The 15,364-nt window shown below is 36.8% G+C and overlaps 1 non-coding gene across 1 annotated transcript; it reads right to left on the minus strand.

The window, feature by feature from the left end:
- Window positions 1-1,520: 1,520 nt before the first annotated feature.
- Window positions 1,521-1,627, minus strand: LOC121206701 (small nucleolar RNA R71). The gene has a single exon (XR_005901853.1). It is a non-coding gene; the product is annotated as a small nucleolar RNA R71 (small nucleolar RNA).
- Between the last annotated feature and the right edge of the window lie 13,737 nt (window positions 1,628-15,364).

Consider the following 15,364-nt stretch of genomic DNA (forward strand, 5'->3'; position numbering starts at 1 on the left):
TCTAGATTTAGGGAAAATTTACGGATCTTGATTTTGAGTTTTGTAACTCGAGATATGATTTTTCTTGTGACTGTGATGCAAGTAGCTTAAAAGCTGTGAATGTAGAAATAAATAATCCAAAGTTCTAAATATGTTAAATTAAGCTTAGTAACACCTCATACTCGACTCCGGCGACGGTCTCGGGTGTGGGGGCGTTACATGATGTACTTATTCAGTGGAGTAAAAGTCCCTGTTTAAGAGTAGATCTAGCATAATTAAGCGGAGCTGCATGCAATCTTAGAAATAGGATGACATAAATCTGTCGGATTAGAGTTAAATCTAATAGGGGAATCCATAAATCGAGTTAATGCAACAATAGGGGTTTTAATTAGAAAAAGATTTCAATTAGTCAACCTAGAGACAATTGTTCTTAGTCTCAAAAGAGATATTAACATATTTTAGGGATTTCTATGGATAAAGACAAGTGAATAAATCATTTGATTCAGAGTCAGAATAATAAGTGAAATCTAGGTCGCTTCTTTCTTGGGTATTGTCCTCCTTATAAGTTTTCTTCAAGTATTTTTCCCAATTCGCTCTCTGTCGCTTTCATTAGTTAATTAGTTTAGTTAATTTTAGATTAAAACAAATCCCTTTTATTTTAGACTAAATAATAGAAAGATAGTTAATACTAGTACTTTTAGTCCTTGTGGATACGATATTCTGGACTCACCATAACTATATTATCATTCGATAGGTGCGTTTGCCTTAGTCGTAATTGTAGTCTAGTTTAGTGGTTCATAAAATGATCATCAAATTTTTGGCGTTGTTACCGGGGAACTAAGATATTAGGAACGCTTAATTTTTATTACTTTAGCCATTTTTATTTTTATTGCAATTTATTTTTATTTTTTATTTTAATTACTAATTTTTCTTTCGTTTGCTTTTGGCAGGTTCTTATAGTTTATGACTAGAAGAAATCCATCAGGACCTCTACTTTTTTACAGCGAAATTGAAAGCACAGCTCGCAGAAATAGTAAAGAAATAAGACGAAGTTTACAGTATATAGAGGAAGAGCACGAGGACGATACCAATACTACCGAGGAGATGGCTGAAAATCATAATAATCCACTGCCCCTGTAGTTGCAGCAATTCCTGTAAATCAGAATCCTGCTCCTCATACTATGTACGATTATGCTAAGCCCAATCTTACTGGGATTGAATCGAGTATTGATCGACCTACCGTCGCTGCAAACAATTTTCAGTTGAAGCCAAACACAATTTAGATGATCCAACAGTTTATTCAGTTTGATGGTTTGCAAGATGAGGATCCAAATACTCATTTGGCCAAATTTCCAGAATATTGTGAAACTTTCAAGGTCAATGGAATTTCTAACGACGCCATTCGCCTAAGGCTATTTCCCTTCTCGTTAAGAAATAAGGCTAAGTAGTGGTTGAACTCCCTACCGCGAGGTTCAATCACTACTTGGGAACAGATGATTGAGAAGTTTCTACTAAAGTAATTTCCACCGGCTAAGATAGCCAAATTGAGGAACGATATCTCTTCCTTTGTGCATATGGATTTAGAGACTTTATACGGCGCATAGGAGAGGTATGAGGACTTACTAAAAAAGTGCCCTCACTATGGGTTACCTTTATGGCTACATGTTCAAACTTTTCACAACGGTTTGAAACCCTCAACTAGGCAAATGATCGATGTAGCTGCTGGTGGAACCATAAATAACAAAACACCTGAGGAGGCTTATGAGTTTATAGAGGAGATGTCACTGAATAACTACCAGTGGCAAGTCATGAGAACAAAGCCGACGAAATCAACTGGTGTTTTCAACCTAGATGCCGTCACCATGCTGTCAAACCATGCAGAACTCTTAAATAAAAAGATTTACGGTCTATATGGTTCTAGACAGGTACATTCGGTGATGCAGTGTGACACGAGTGGAGGTGGAATGGGCAATTCAGAATATTTACCCTTTGCCCCCAGCATGGATTCTGAGCAAATAAATTATACGGGCAATAATCCTCGACCTCAAAATAATCCTTACAGTAACATTTACAGTGCAAGTTGGAGGAACCACCTAAATTTCTCATGGGGAAGCCAAGGAAATCAAAGACCACCACCCCCTCCAGGCTTCCAACAACAACCTTACCAACAAGAGAAAAAGCCGAACCTTGAAGAGATGATGACGAAGTTTATTTCAGTGGCAGAAACCCATTTCAAAACACTGAAGTTGCACTTAAAAATCGACAAGCATCAATTCAAGGGTTCAAAAATCAAATAGGCCAGCTGGCTAAGATGATTTCAGAGAGACCATAAGGAAGCCTGCCTAGTAACACCAAACCCAACCCAAAAGAATACGTGAAAGTAGTTACCCTAAGGAGTGGGAAAGTGTTAACTGAATCTGGAAAAAAACTGCCACAAGAATCTGATAGAAAGAAGGATGAGGAGGTAAAACCCTAAATAGGTGAAAAATCAGTGCTAAGGGAATATAAACCACCAATCCCATATCCAGAAAAGTTAAAGAAAGACCGCATGGATGCACAATTCGGTAAATTTCTTCAACTTTTTAAACAGTTTCATAATAACTTACCTTTTTTTGAAGCTATTTCACAGATGCCTACATATGCAAAATTTTTGAAGGAGCTTCTAACAAATAAAAGGAAGTTTGAAGAGTTGTCTACAGTAGAACTCAACGAGGAGTGCTCAGCCATACTCCAAAATAAACTGCCAACCAAACCGAAAGATCCAGGAAGTTTTACTATTCCCTGCTTAATTGGTAGTTTAAATGTTGAGAAGGCACTAGTTGATTTAGGCACTAGTATTAATTTGATGCCTTACAAAATGTTCAAGCAACTTGGCCTTGGCGAACCAAAATTTACTAGGATGATTATTCAACTAGCTGATAGATCTGTTAAATATCTTAGCGGTATTTTTGAAGATGTACTCATAAAAATAGATAAATTCATATTCCTATTGATTTTGTTGTGCTTGACATGGATGAGGATGTTGAGGTGCCTTTAATTTTAGGTCGCCCATTTTTAGCCATTGCTAGGGCTCTTATTGATGTTGGTGATGGTAAACTTGTGCTTAGGATAGGTGACGAAGAGATTATTTTTAAAATTTATGATGCCATGAGATTTTCTAGAGAACAAGATGACTCCTATTATTTTATTGATTCTATTGATCATGCTACTTAAGATTCTTTACAGGAAATCGCTCATAAGGACACGTTGGAACTGTGTCTTGCCCAAGGAGAGGAGGTAAATGACGATGATTCTGTGTTAGGTAAGACAAAAGCTGAATTAAACTCTAGTGAGTCTTCACTAAGACAGAAAAATTATGAAGGTATTGAGGTAAACAATGAATTAAAATTAAAACTCTCTGTTGAAGAACTTCCTAAATTGGAATTGAAGCAATTACCAAATCACCTAGAATATGCATTTATTGCTTCAGATTTATAGCCAACCGAAAAGGATAAGTTACTTCAAGTGTTGAAGGAGCATAAAAGAGCTATAGCTTGGAAGATTTCTGACATAAGAGGGATCAGTCCTTCTTTTTACACACATAAAATTTTAATGGAAGATGAATATAAACCTTGTGTGCAAGCTCAAATACGATTAAATCCTATCATGAAAGAAGTCGTAAAAGCTGAGGTGATTAAACTTCTAGATGCTGGAGTTATTTACCTATTTTTGACAGTTCTTGGGTGAGTCCTATGCAGTTTGTCCCTAAGAAAGGAGGCATGACTGTTGTGGCTAATGAGAAGAATAAATTGATCCCTACATGCACAATTATGGGATAGAGAGTTTGCATTGATTATATGAAGTGACGATGCCATGAGAAAAGATCACTTTCCCTTACCATTCATTGATCAGATGTTGGAAAGATTATCTGGGCATATGTATTATTGCTTCCTAGAGAATGACTCTCTGGTTACTTCCAAATCCGAATGGCTCTTGAAGACCAAGAGAAAATGACATTTACATGTCCATACGGAACATTTGCTTATCGATGAATGCCTTTTGGATTATGTAATGCTCCTGCTACTTTTCAGCGATGCATGTTGGCCATTTTTGATGAACTCGTAGAAGACATTATGGAGGTATTTATGGATAACTTCTCGGTATTCGGTAACTCTTTCAATCTTTGCCTTAAAAATTTAAAACGAGTTCTAATGAGATGTGAGGAAATGAACCTTGTACTAAATTGGGAAAAATGTCACTTCATGGTTCATGAAGGGATTGTGTTAGGCCACAAAATTTCTGGTAAAGGGATCGAGGTTGACAAAGCGAAAATTGAAACTATTGAGAAATTACCTCCCCCTATTCAATTAAGGCTATTTGAAGCTTTTTAAGACATGCTAGATTTTATAGAAGATTTATTAAGGATTTTTCTAAAATAGCTAAGCCTTTAACAAATTTACTAGAAAATGATGTGCCTTTCGATTTCAATCAGGAATGTTTAGAAGCATTTAATACTCTGAAAGATAAATTAATTAATGGTCCGATTGTAGTTGCACCTGATTGGAATTTACCCTTTGAACTAATGTGTGATGCGAGTGATTTTGCAGTAGGTGCGGTTCTTGGACAGCGAAGAGACAAGCATTTTCAACTGATCTATTATGCTAGCAAGACATTGATAGCCATACAAGAAAATTATTATACGACTGAGAAAGAATTATTGGCTGTGGTTTTTGCATTCGATAAATTTAGACATATTTAATATTATCTAAAGTTGTCGTATACACTGACCATTGAACTCTTCGATATCTCCTTTCTAAATCAGATGCAAAACCTCGACAAATAAGATGGATTTTATTGTTGTAGGAATTCGACTTAGAAATTTAAGATAAAAAGGGAGTATAAAATCTTGCAGCAGGTCATCTGTCACGATTAGAAAACCCACATCTAAAGGAGCTTGATGAACATGAGATAAATGACTCGTTTCCTGAAGAACAACTCCTGGTTATAACTGAGTTTGAAAGCCCTTGGTTTGCAGATATTGCAAATTATCTAGTTGCTAACATCATTCCAAAAAGGTTAACTCATCATCAAAAAAAGTGATTCTTTACTGATGTGAAAAATTATTTTTAGGAGGATCCTTTTCTTTTTAGTGTATGGGCAGATCAAGTAATTCGAAGATGTGTTACAAAATCAGAAGCGAGTAAGATCCTAGAACACTGTCACTCAGGCCCAATAGGAGAACATTATAGTGGAACTAAGACAGCACATAAAGCACTCGAATCAGGGTTTTATTTGCCCATACTGTTCAAAGAAGCTAACAGGTACGTTACTTCTTGTGATAAATGCCAGAGAACAGGTAATATCTCTAAACGTGATGAAATGCGCCAAGCATATATGCTCTCATATGAAATATTTGATATTTGGGCTATCGATTTTATGGGCCCATTCCCTAGTTTATATGGCAATAAATACATCCTAGTAGTAGTCAATTATATGTCAAAATGGGTAGAGCTCAAGCATTACCTACTAATGATGCTAGAGTGGTAGTCAGATTTCTCAAGAAGCTCTTTTCTTGATTCGGAACACCTAGAGCTATCATTAGTGATAGGGGTACACATTTTTGTAATGCTCAAGTTGATAAAGTACTTGAGAAATATGGAGTGCATCATAGGATAGCTACCCCTTATCACCCTCAAACGAGTGGACAAGTCGAAGTCGCCAATCGACAACTTAAACGCATCCTAGAGAAAATCGTAGAATCAAATAGGAAAGATTGGGCGAAAAAAATAGATGACACTTTATGGGCCTATAGAATTACTTTTAAAACTCCCATAGGAACCTCTCCTTACAAACTCGTTTATGGGAAAAGTTGTCATCTACCATTCGAATTAGAACATAAAGCATTTTGGGCTATAAAATTCTTAAACTTTGATCTCAAACTCGTAGGTGAGAAGAGATTGATGCAGCTGGACGAGTTAGATGAAAGGTGAGCAAACGCTTATGAGAACTCACGATTATACAAAGAAGTGACAAAACGACCCCACGATGCTCGTTCAAAGCAGCCTAAACAATTCGAAGTCAGAGATCTTGTCCTTTTGTATAATTCAAGGCTCAAATTGTTTCCCGAAAAGCTGAATTCAAGATGGTCAGGTCTATTCGTAGTGCAAACCATTTTCCTATACGATACGATAGAGGTAACTCACCCAAAATTTTGCACATTCAAGGTAAATGGTCATCGACTTAAACTTTATAATGGTGAGGATTTCAAAAATGATAGAGAGGAGCTCCAGCTCCTTGAACCTTCGTAACCATGCGCACAAGGTGAGTCTAGCTTAGACTTTAAATAAGCGCTTTTTGAGAGGCAACACAAGTACTAACCCTACTAATTTTCTTATTATTACACCATATTATGCAGGTTTTTTTGACCCACATGGCCTAGACACATGGGCGTGTCCTAGGCCGTGTAACTTCACATAGGGATAATAATGAGTTACACGGCCATGCGACGTTGTCGTGTGACACACACGGGCTTGTCTTAGGCTGTGTGGATTTTAGGACTTAGTTTTTAAAATTTGAAAAATTCGACAGTGAGCAACATGACCGTGTGGACTATATGGCATGGACACACAGGTGTTTCCTTGGCTGTGTTGACCCTGGAGCTAAATTGTCCCAACTATCGATAGAGGCACAGCCTAAAAAAGGCCACACTGGCATGTCCTAGGCCATGTGAACACTAGAGCTAATTTTTTAAATTTTAAACAAGTCAGAGAGCTCCACGGGCGAGGCACACGACCATGTGTTTGGACACACGAGTATGGGAGAAGCGAACAACATAGCACACGGCCATCCGATACAGCCATGTGCACCACACGGCCTGGACACACGGGCGTGTCCAATGCCATGTGACAAGTGGGCTAATATTTTCCTTGACAAACACGAGCTGGATCTCGAGCCACACAGGCATGTGACACGGCCGTGTGACCCAACACGGGCCGTGTCCCTATAAAACCCCCAAACTTTAACTTTCCTTCATCTTGTTTTGTCTTCTTCCTCCCAAAGTTCTAAGACCCCTAGTTGTTGCCGAAACCTACCCTCCGACCACCATCGACCACAACCATCTATTTCCCCCTTGCCCTTCATCGCACCACCCTCCCCGCTCTTCTTCTCTTTTCTCCTCTTTTCTTTTCTTTTCTTTTTTCCCCCATCTTACTCCTCATACCTTCATTCTCTTCTCCCCTCTCCACCGCAGCCCCCTCACCCAAACCCACTCGATCCACCACCGTCCGTGTCCACTCCGGTCACCCCTATCGGTTTTTATTCTATTTCCCTCTTCATTCATTCATTTATTATTACTCTTATTATTTCTTTATTAACTCTTTATTATGGTTTTATTTTACTTTGTTTATTTTCATTAGCTTTATTACTGGATTATTACTTATTATCATTTATTACAACTAATCCTATGCTTCTTGCTAAATTTTCCTCCTATTCAATGAATCGTTGATTTTGGACTGATTCTTGCTTTAGTTATTGGACTATTTTAGTTGATTCTTGATGTTGGTTGCTTTTATCTTCTTTCAACAATATTATGCCTATAGTTTGTCTTAGTTGATTTTCTATTTTCTTGCTATTTTTCTTTATTCACTTTTTGTTGATCATTATTAGTATTAATTATTCATTTCTGAAAGTAGTATTTCACTTAGTAATATCATTAGTAGTGTAGTCAAAATTGTTGAGCTCCACTCAAAATTTTATTTTTGGCATGTCTATATTAGGATTAGTTCTTCCATTTGATTTATTTCATCGTTTATGATAGATATCATGATGAACACTCGAGGCAAGTGCAAAGTCACCATCCCTGCTTTGAAAAAGTGGAAAGCCTTAGTGGGACCTCCTCATCAAGTGCATCTACCGAGGCTGCCACCCTTATCTTCGATTTTTAGCGGGCCTGCAAGAGGAACTATACTAGTTTCATTGAGTACAACCTCTCGGTGTGGGTCATTGCATTGATTGGGCCACACTAGAGCAGGTCCGTTTGGCTGATGATGTGCATGCGATTATTACTACAGCCCTGTGGGATAGGTTCTTCACCATAATCAAGCCCATCTACTCAGAGCTCAGCTTGGAGTTCAGTGCCACATTTTCAGTCCAGTAGGTCATGTTAGTCTATGACGAGCCCGACACCATCACTTTTCGCTTTAGTGGGCTAGTGCGGCACATAAGCATCCCAGAATTCGGTGCTGCTTTGGGACTTTACACAGAGGAGTTCATGAGCACCGAGAACTTTCTCCACCTTCATCAACATATTCATTACTCGCCCTCACGATGTTGGGTTGAGCTCACAGGCGGCCTGACTAACTATGACGCGAGTCACTTGAAGGCGACGCACCTCTCTTCGTCCTCTACAATATATTCACACCCTCCTAGCTCACACTTTGATATGTCAGAAAGAGAGCACCGGAGTGGTTAGTACTTGTAATGCCTATTTCCTGTGGAGCATGACTACCAGACATGTGTTTGATGTGGCGTATTTCATTGCACTCGCTTGCCGCAATTAGACTGAATTCCATAAGAAGGGCCCTATCTTTCTCGGCCCTTATGTGACTTGTCTCGCTCGACACTTTGATTTACTTGAACACCGGAGCAGTCCTTGACACTTACCCTAGTCGGTTAGATGTCCCCTCAGGGCATCTCAAGCATGATACATATGAGGATGATCGAACGGCGACTTGGAGTGGACCCCTCCAATACAGACTAGTCCAGTCTGACATTCAGCATGACCCAAAGGATTTCACTGATGATGTTCCTCCCTATCACGAGGACCCACCACAGCCTCCACCATCGAGTCACCGACAAGCTCCCTCTGCTGCTAGCTCCCTAGGAGTATACTCCGAGGTGTTCGCTAGTTTCTGTTAGTACTGTACTTAGAGGTTTGACAGTATTGATGCAACTTTAAAGCAGATTTGCCAGTACTTTCACATCACTCCTCCAGCACCACCGACTCGTGACACTGATCAATCTGATGATGAGGACCATTGAGTCCGATTATTTCTATGTTTATGTTTATTTTTATCTTTTATCTTTTATTTTTATTTTTATTCTTCTTGTTATGTCTATTTTGTTTTCCTATTTTGAACTTTATATTAATTATTATGGTTGTTTCTTAATGAGTAACCCTTTAATCTTCTTTAGCATTGTGTTATTTTCTTCTCAGTTGCTCAGAATTCTACACTACCCCTACATTTATTTACAATTCCGCTTTTCACTATTCTGGGAAATTCATCCACCATTCAGGGCAATTTCAATTATCTCCCTATCTTATGATATTTTGTTTCTATTATGATTTATATTTGTTTGTACATTGAGGACAATGTACATCTTAAGTGTGGGGAGGTTATTTATATGATGATCAGAAAATCCCTGAATTGTGTCTTGTGCTTAAGTAATTTTCTCATATTACTATTAGAATGGATTTTTCTTTGGTTTGTAATTTTTATCGATATGCTTTAGATTAAATTCATAGATAATTATGCATTGATTTTTTAAACTTTAAGATATTAGAGAATCAAGCATGATAAGTCTATTTTCAGAATTAAAATTTTCTAGGTTGTTTCCCTAAATTGAGGTATTACCTTAAAATTTGAAATTTGTAAGATTGACATCAAAAGCCATAATTGTTGTGAGATTTTGAGCCTTTAGAGCATACATTTTTTTTCGTGCTCACTTTATTATTGGTTATAAGTGTGTCAGTATTGAATTGTTATTCTAGAACTTGCTTCGATTATACATGTCGCGAACACCTTTGATTTGATATACTAAGATGATAAAGGCACTTAGGTTTTAACCCACTTATCCCATAAAAATCCTACCTTCATAATTAACCTTTAGTGAACCCCTTTGAGCTTAACAAACTGTTTCTTAATTTACCGTAAATACTAACCTGAACATCATACTTTTTGATTTGTTGAGAATTGTTCCTATTTTATTGACTCCCTTTTTGTTGAGATTTGATTTGGTTAAATGCCTTATGTTCTTTTATTTTAGTTGTATAAATTTATCTTATTATTCATTCATTCAAAAAAAAGTGAAAGGAAGTAAAAAAAAATTATATATATACATTTATGTTGATTCTTATTAGTTCTTTGTTATGAGCTAAGTATTTAATTCCATATTCAGAGAAGAAGCTCATGTTTCTCATTAGTAAATTCGATTGATGTAATTATTTAAGTATATTTCTAGTTAGGTAATTTATCAAATCGATCTCGATTCTAACCTTCTTTTTCAGCCTTTATCCACACATTTAACCCAAGCCCCGTTACAACCCATTAAAGACCTTTTGATTTGTTTATCACATCATTTTATAGTGGTGGAAATTTAATTTTCATGCAAGCTTATGGTAATAACTTTTCATGTTTGACTCTTGAGTGCTTAATTTTTGAACCTTAAACACTTTGAGTGATTTGAGTGAATCTTTAGAGAGGATGTCAAATCTTGTTAATTTTTGAATTAAAGGTAATTATTTAGATAAAGGGGAACATCTATGTTTTCATGCTTTAAATGTTAGACATGGATTGCTTGTATGATTATTTGTGAAATTATGATAAAACTGTATTGATGAGAATTATGAATTAAGGAAGTTTAGTTTTAATTGTGAGTTGAGGATTTTGCTTGAGGACAAGCAAATGCTTAAGTGTGGGGATTTTTGATAAACCATAAAAGTAACACATTTTAATCCTATACTTAACATATTTTTGGATGGTTTATCATATAATTTAGTGAATTAGATGCTCCTAATCCCTTAAATTCATGTTTTATACTCAGGAGAGCATAGGGGAACAAAAGGAGCATAAAACAGGCAAAAAATTGACCAAACGGGCTGATTGAAGGACCCACGTGGCCAAGACAAATTTCACACGGGTAGAGCACACGCCCATGTGAGCCACACGGGATGGACACATGCCCGTGTGGCATCCCGTGTCGATATCGCTCCCTACTTCCTAAATACGTGGAAAAAGCCAATTTTTAGGATTTCTGAGCATTCTAAAGTCTATATTAACACACTAGAAGAGGACCTAAGGGGAACACATACAGAGTAGAAAGCATAAATTACTCGAAGGAAGCTATTGGAATCATCTCAGAAGCAGATCCACCTCAAGATTGAAGATCTCCGTTCAAATTTCTCTCGAAGTTTATTTGGGTTTTTTATGTCTTGTTGTTTTTCTAAATTTGAGATGTTTTCCTTTTACATTATGAACTAAACTCCTTAAATACCTTGGGAGGATGAAACCTACAATGGGTCTTATTATTTAATTATCTGAATTACATGATAAATACTTATTATTGTTCTTGATTATGTGTTATTAATCCTTGTTTTAATATTTTCAGGATATTTTTCCAAGTTTGATGTACTTATTCAGTGGAGCAAAAGTCCCTGTTTAAGAGTGGATCTAGCATAATTAAGTGGAGTTGCATGCAATCCTAGAAATAGGACAACATATATCTGTCGGATTAGAGTCAAATCTAATAGGGGAATCCATAAATCAAGTTAATGCAATGATAGGTGTTTTAATTAGAAAAAGATTTCAATTAATCAACCTACAGTCAGTTGTTCTTAGTCTCGAAAGAGATATTAACATAATTTAGGGATTTCTATGGATCAAGTCAAGTGAATAAAACGTTTGATTAAGAGTCAAAATAGTAAGTGAAGTCTAGGTGGATTCTTTCTTGGGTATTGTCCTTCTTATAAGTTTTTTTCAAGTATTTTTCCCAATTCGCTCTCTATCGCGTTAATTAGTTAATTAGTTTAGTTAATTTTAGATTAAAACAAATCCATTTTATTTTAGGCTAAATAATAGAAAGATACTTAATACTAGTACCTTTAGTCCTTGTGGATACGATATTCTGGACTCACCATAACTATATTACCATTCGATAGGTGCGCTTGTCTTAGTCGTGATCGTAGTCTAGTTTTGTAGTCCATAAAATGATAATCAACCATCATCGGACAAAACCAAATGAGCATTCATTGTACGTAATGCAAGCATTGATTTTTGACTCAAAGCATCAGCAACAACATTTGCTTTTCCCGGATGATAATCAATCACAAGCTGATAGTCTTTTAGCAATTCTAACCACTTTCTCTGTCACAGATTCAAATCTTTCTGAGTCATCAGATATTTCAAACTCTTATGATCAGAATATACGTGATATTTCTCATCAAACAGATAGTGGCCCCAAATTTTTAAAGCAAACACAATTGCAGATAATTCCACATCGTGCGTCGGAGAGTTCTTTTCATGCGGCTTTAACTGTCTCGAAGCATAAGCAATGACTTTGCCATCTTGCATCAAAACACATCGCAGACCGTTCAACGAAGCATCACTATAGATCACAAATTCTTTACCCGATTCGGGTTGTACTAACACTGGAGCTTCAGTCAATAGGGCTTTGAACTAATCAAACCTTTTCTCACACTCTTCAGACCATTCAAATTTCACATCTTTCTGTAGTAGTTTCATCAATGGAGTTGCAGTCATAGAAAAGCCTTTTACGAATCTTCAGTAATAACCAGCATGTCCCAGAAAACTATAGACTTCAGAAACATTTCTCGGAGGCTTCCAATCCAAAATAGCTAAAATCTTGCTCAGATCAACTCGGATACCTGATGATGATAGAATATGGACTAGAAAACCGAATTCTCGTAACCAGAACTCACATTTACTGAACTTCGCATACAATTTCTTATCTCACAAAGTCTGTAGCACTATCAGATGCTCAACATGCTTGGATTTATCTTGCGAATAAATCAATATGTCATCAATTAATACAACAACAAATCGATCTAAATACGGTCTGAAAATTCTGTTCATCAAATCCATAAAGATAGCAAGTGCATTTGTTAATCTGAAAGGCATAACTAAGAATTCATAGTGGTCGTACCTTGCTCTGAATGCAGTTTTTGGTATCTCTGAGTCTTTTACTCACAACTGATAATAGCCTAATCTCAAATCTATCTTCGAAAACACTGTAGCTCATTTCAATTGATCAAACAAATCATCAATTCGAGGTAGAGGGTATTTATTCTTGATAGTCACTTTCTTCAACTAACGATAATCAATGCACATTCTCATCATGCCGTCTTTCTTTTTCACAAATAGAACTGGTGCACCCCAAGGTGAGAAACTCAGTCTAGCAAACCCTCTATCATTCAACTCTTGCAACTGAGACTTTAATTCTTTTAGTTTAGTCGGAGCCATTCTATACGGAGCTATCAAAATCGGAGCAGTTCTCGGTACTAACTCAATGCCAAATTCAACTTCTCAGATCAGAGGTAATCCCAAAAGTTCTTCAGGAAACATATCGGTGAATTCACAGACAACAGGCACTGATTCAACTCTCTTTTCTGACACTTTTGAATCAATCACATAGGCAAAGTAAGCTTCATAATCTTTTCTCACAAAACTCGGAGCTTTCATTGACGAAATCATAGGCGTAACCCATTCAAATCATTGGATTTGATTCAAACTATTTCAGCATTCTTGCATCTCAAATCAATAGTTTTCTGTTTGCAATTCACAACAGTATCATGCAAAGTTAACCAATCCATACCCAGAATTATATCAAACTCATTAAAGGGTAATAACATCAGATCAGCCGGAAAATAAATATCTCGAAACATTAACGGCCATTTCTTGCAGACTTTATCAACCAAAACACATCTTCCTACAGGTTCGATATTATAATCACAAATTCAGTAGACTCTACAGGCAAAGTCTGAGTAGATACTACATTCATGCATATATACGAATACGTTGATCCAGGATATATCAAAGCAATCACAGAAGTATCATAAAGAGTAAAAGTACCAGCTATCACATCTGGAGACGAAGCTTCCTCACGAGCTCGAATGACGTAGGCTATGGCAGGTGCTCTAGCCTCAGATCGAATAGCAGTGTCTTTAGTCCCTCTTTGACTACCACTCACATTTCTCGTATTTTTGGGAGGTTTACCTCGAGCTGAAGTATTATTAGGTCTAAAATTTTGTACAATTTCTTGTTCGACAGATTCGGTGCAATCACGGATGAAATGGTCTAATTTTCACATTTGAAACAAGCCCGATCATACAATCTACAATTGCAGAGATGTTTTCTACACAGTGTTTACACTTGGTCAGTCAGATCTGACATTTCTAATATTGGCAACAGATGTAACTGGAGCTCTGAAGCTAGAATGTGATCTAGCACTATCTCTACTCGAATGTCCCACATTAGCCTTTGAACGACTATAATCATCTTGAAAATTCTTTGATGCAGATTGAAATGGCTTGCTCGATGATCTCTTTCACACTTCTCTAGCTTCTGAATCAGCTTTTCTTTTCTCTTTCACGAGCTCTTCAGCTTTACATGCTTGTTTAGCAAGCACAACGAATTCTTTGATCTCAAGAATCCCAACTAACAAACGAATATCTTCATTCAGACCATCTTCAAATCTTTTGCACATTATTTTCTCAGTAGATAGACATTTACGAGCATACTGACTCAGTCTTACAAATTCTCGATTGTATTCTGTAACAGACATACGACCTTGTTTAAGCTCAAGAAACTCTTGATGTTTCTAGTCAATAAATCTTTGACTGATGTATTTCTTTTAGAATTTAGCTTGAAAGAAATCCTAGGTGACTCTCTCTTTTGGAACCACCAATATAAAAGTCTTCTACCAGTGATACGTCGTATCTCTCAGAAGTGAAACGGCATATTCATCCGGATTCAAAGACAATTCTCGAATACTTGTATTGTATTTTCTAACTAGAACTCGGCTCTTTCAGCATCATCAGTAGTTGTAGCACGGAATTCTTCTGCCCCATATTTTCTAATTTTATCAACCAGAGGCTTATTTAACTGAGTCGGATTAACTTGTGGCATAACAGGGACTTATTGAGGAACAAGTGGAATTTTGGCTTTGCTATACAGTTGGATTAGTTCTAATGTACTGACTAAACCAATCATTCATCATTTCATAGAAGGCTTGTCTAACCTTTCTGTTATGGCTACTTATAGCTAGTCTAGAGTTGGATGGCGTTGTCCCTTCCACAGGAGTAGGCGCATTACTTTCAACATCATCAGCTATGGCTCGTTTGGGATCCATTTGCTATATAAAAACACATTTTTACTATCGGGATTCATTACACTATCACAGTTCATAAATGTGGCATGTATAGCTAGACTTACATACGCTACATTAGTCCTAGAATCGACTAAACCGTAGCTCTAATACCAACCAAATGTAAGATCCCTAACCTATATTTGTCACTGGACTAGGGTTAAAGACATTATCGGACAAATCAGAACATTACAAAATCATAAATCATACATCATTATATCATAGCAATTCATACACAAATAGTCCC

This window comes from Gossypium hirsutum, chromosome A01 (assembly GCF_007990345.1).
Source record: "Gossypium hirsutum isolate 1008001.06 chromosome A01, Gossypium_hirsutum_v2.1, whole genome shotgun sequence".
Classification (NCBI taxonomy): Eukaryota; Viridiplantae; Streptophyta; class Magnoliopsida; order Malvales; family Malvaceae; genus Gossypium; species Gossypium hirsutum.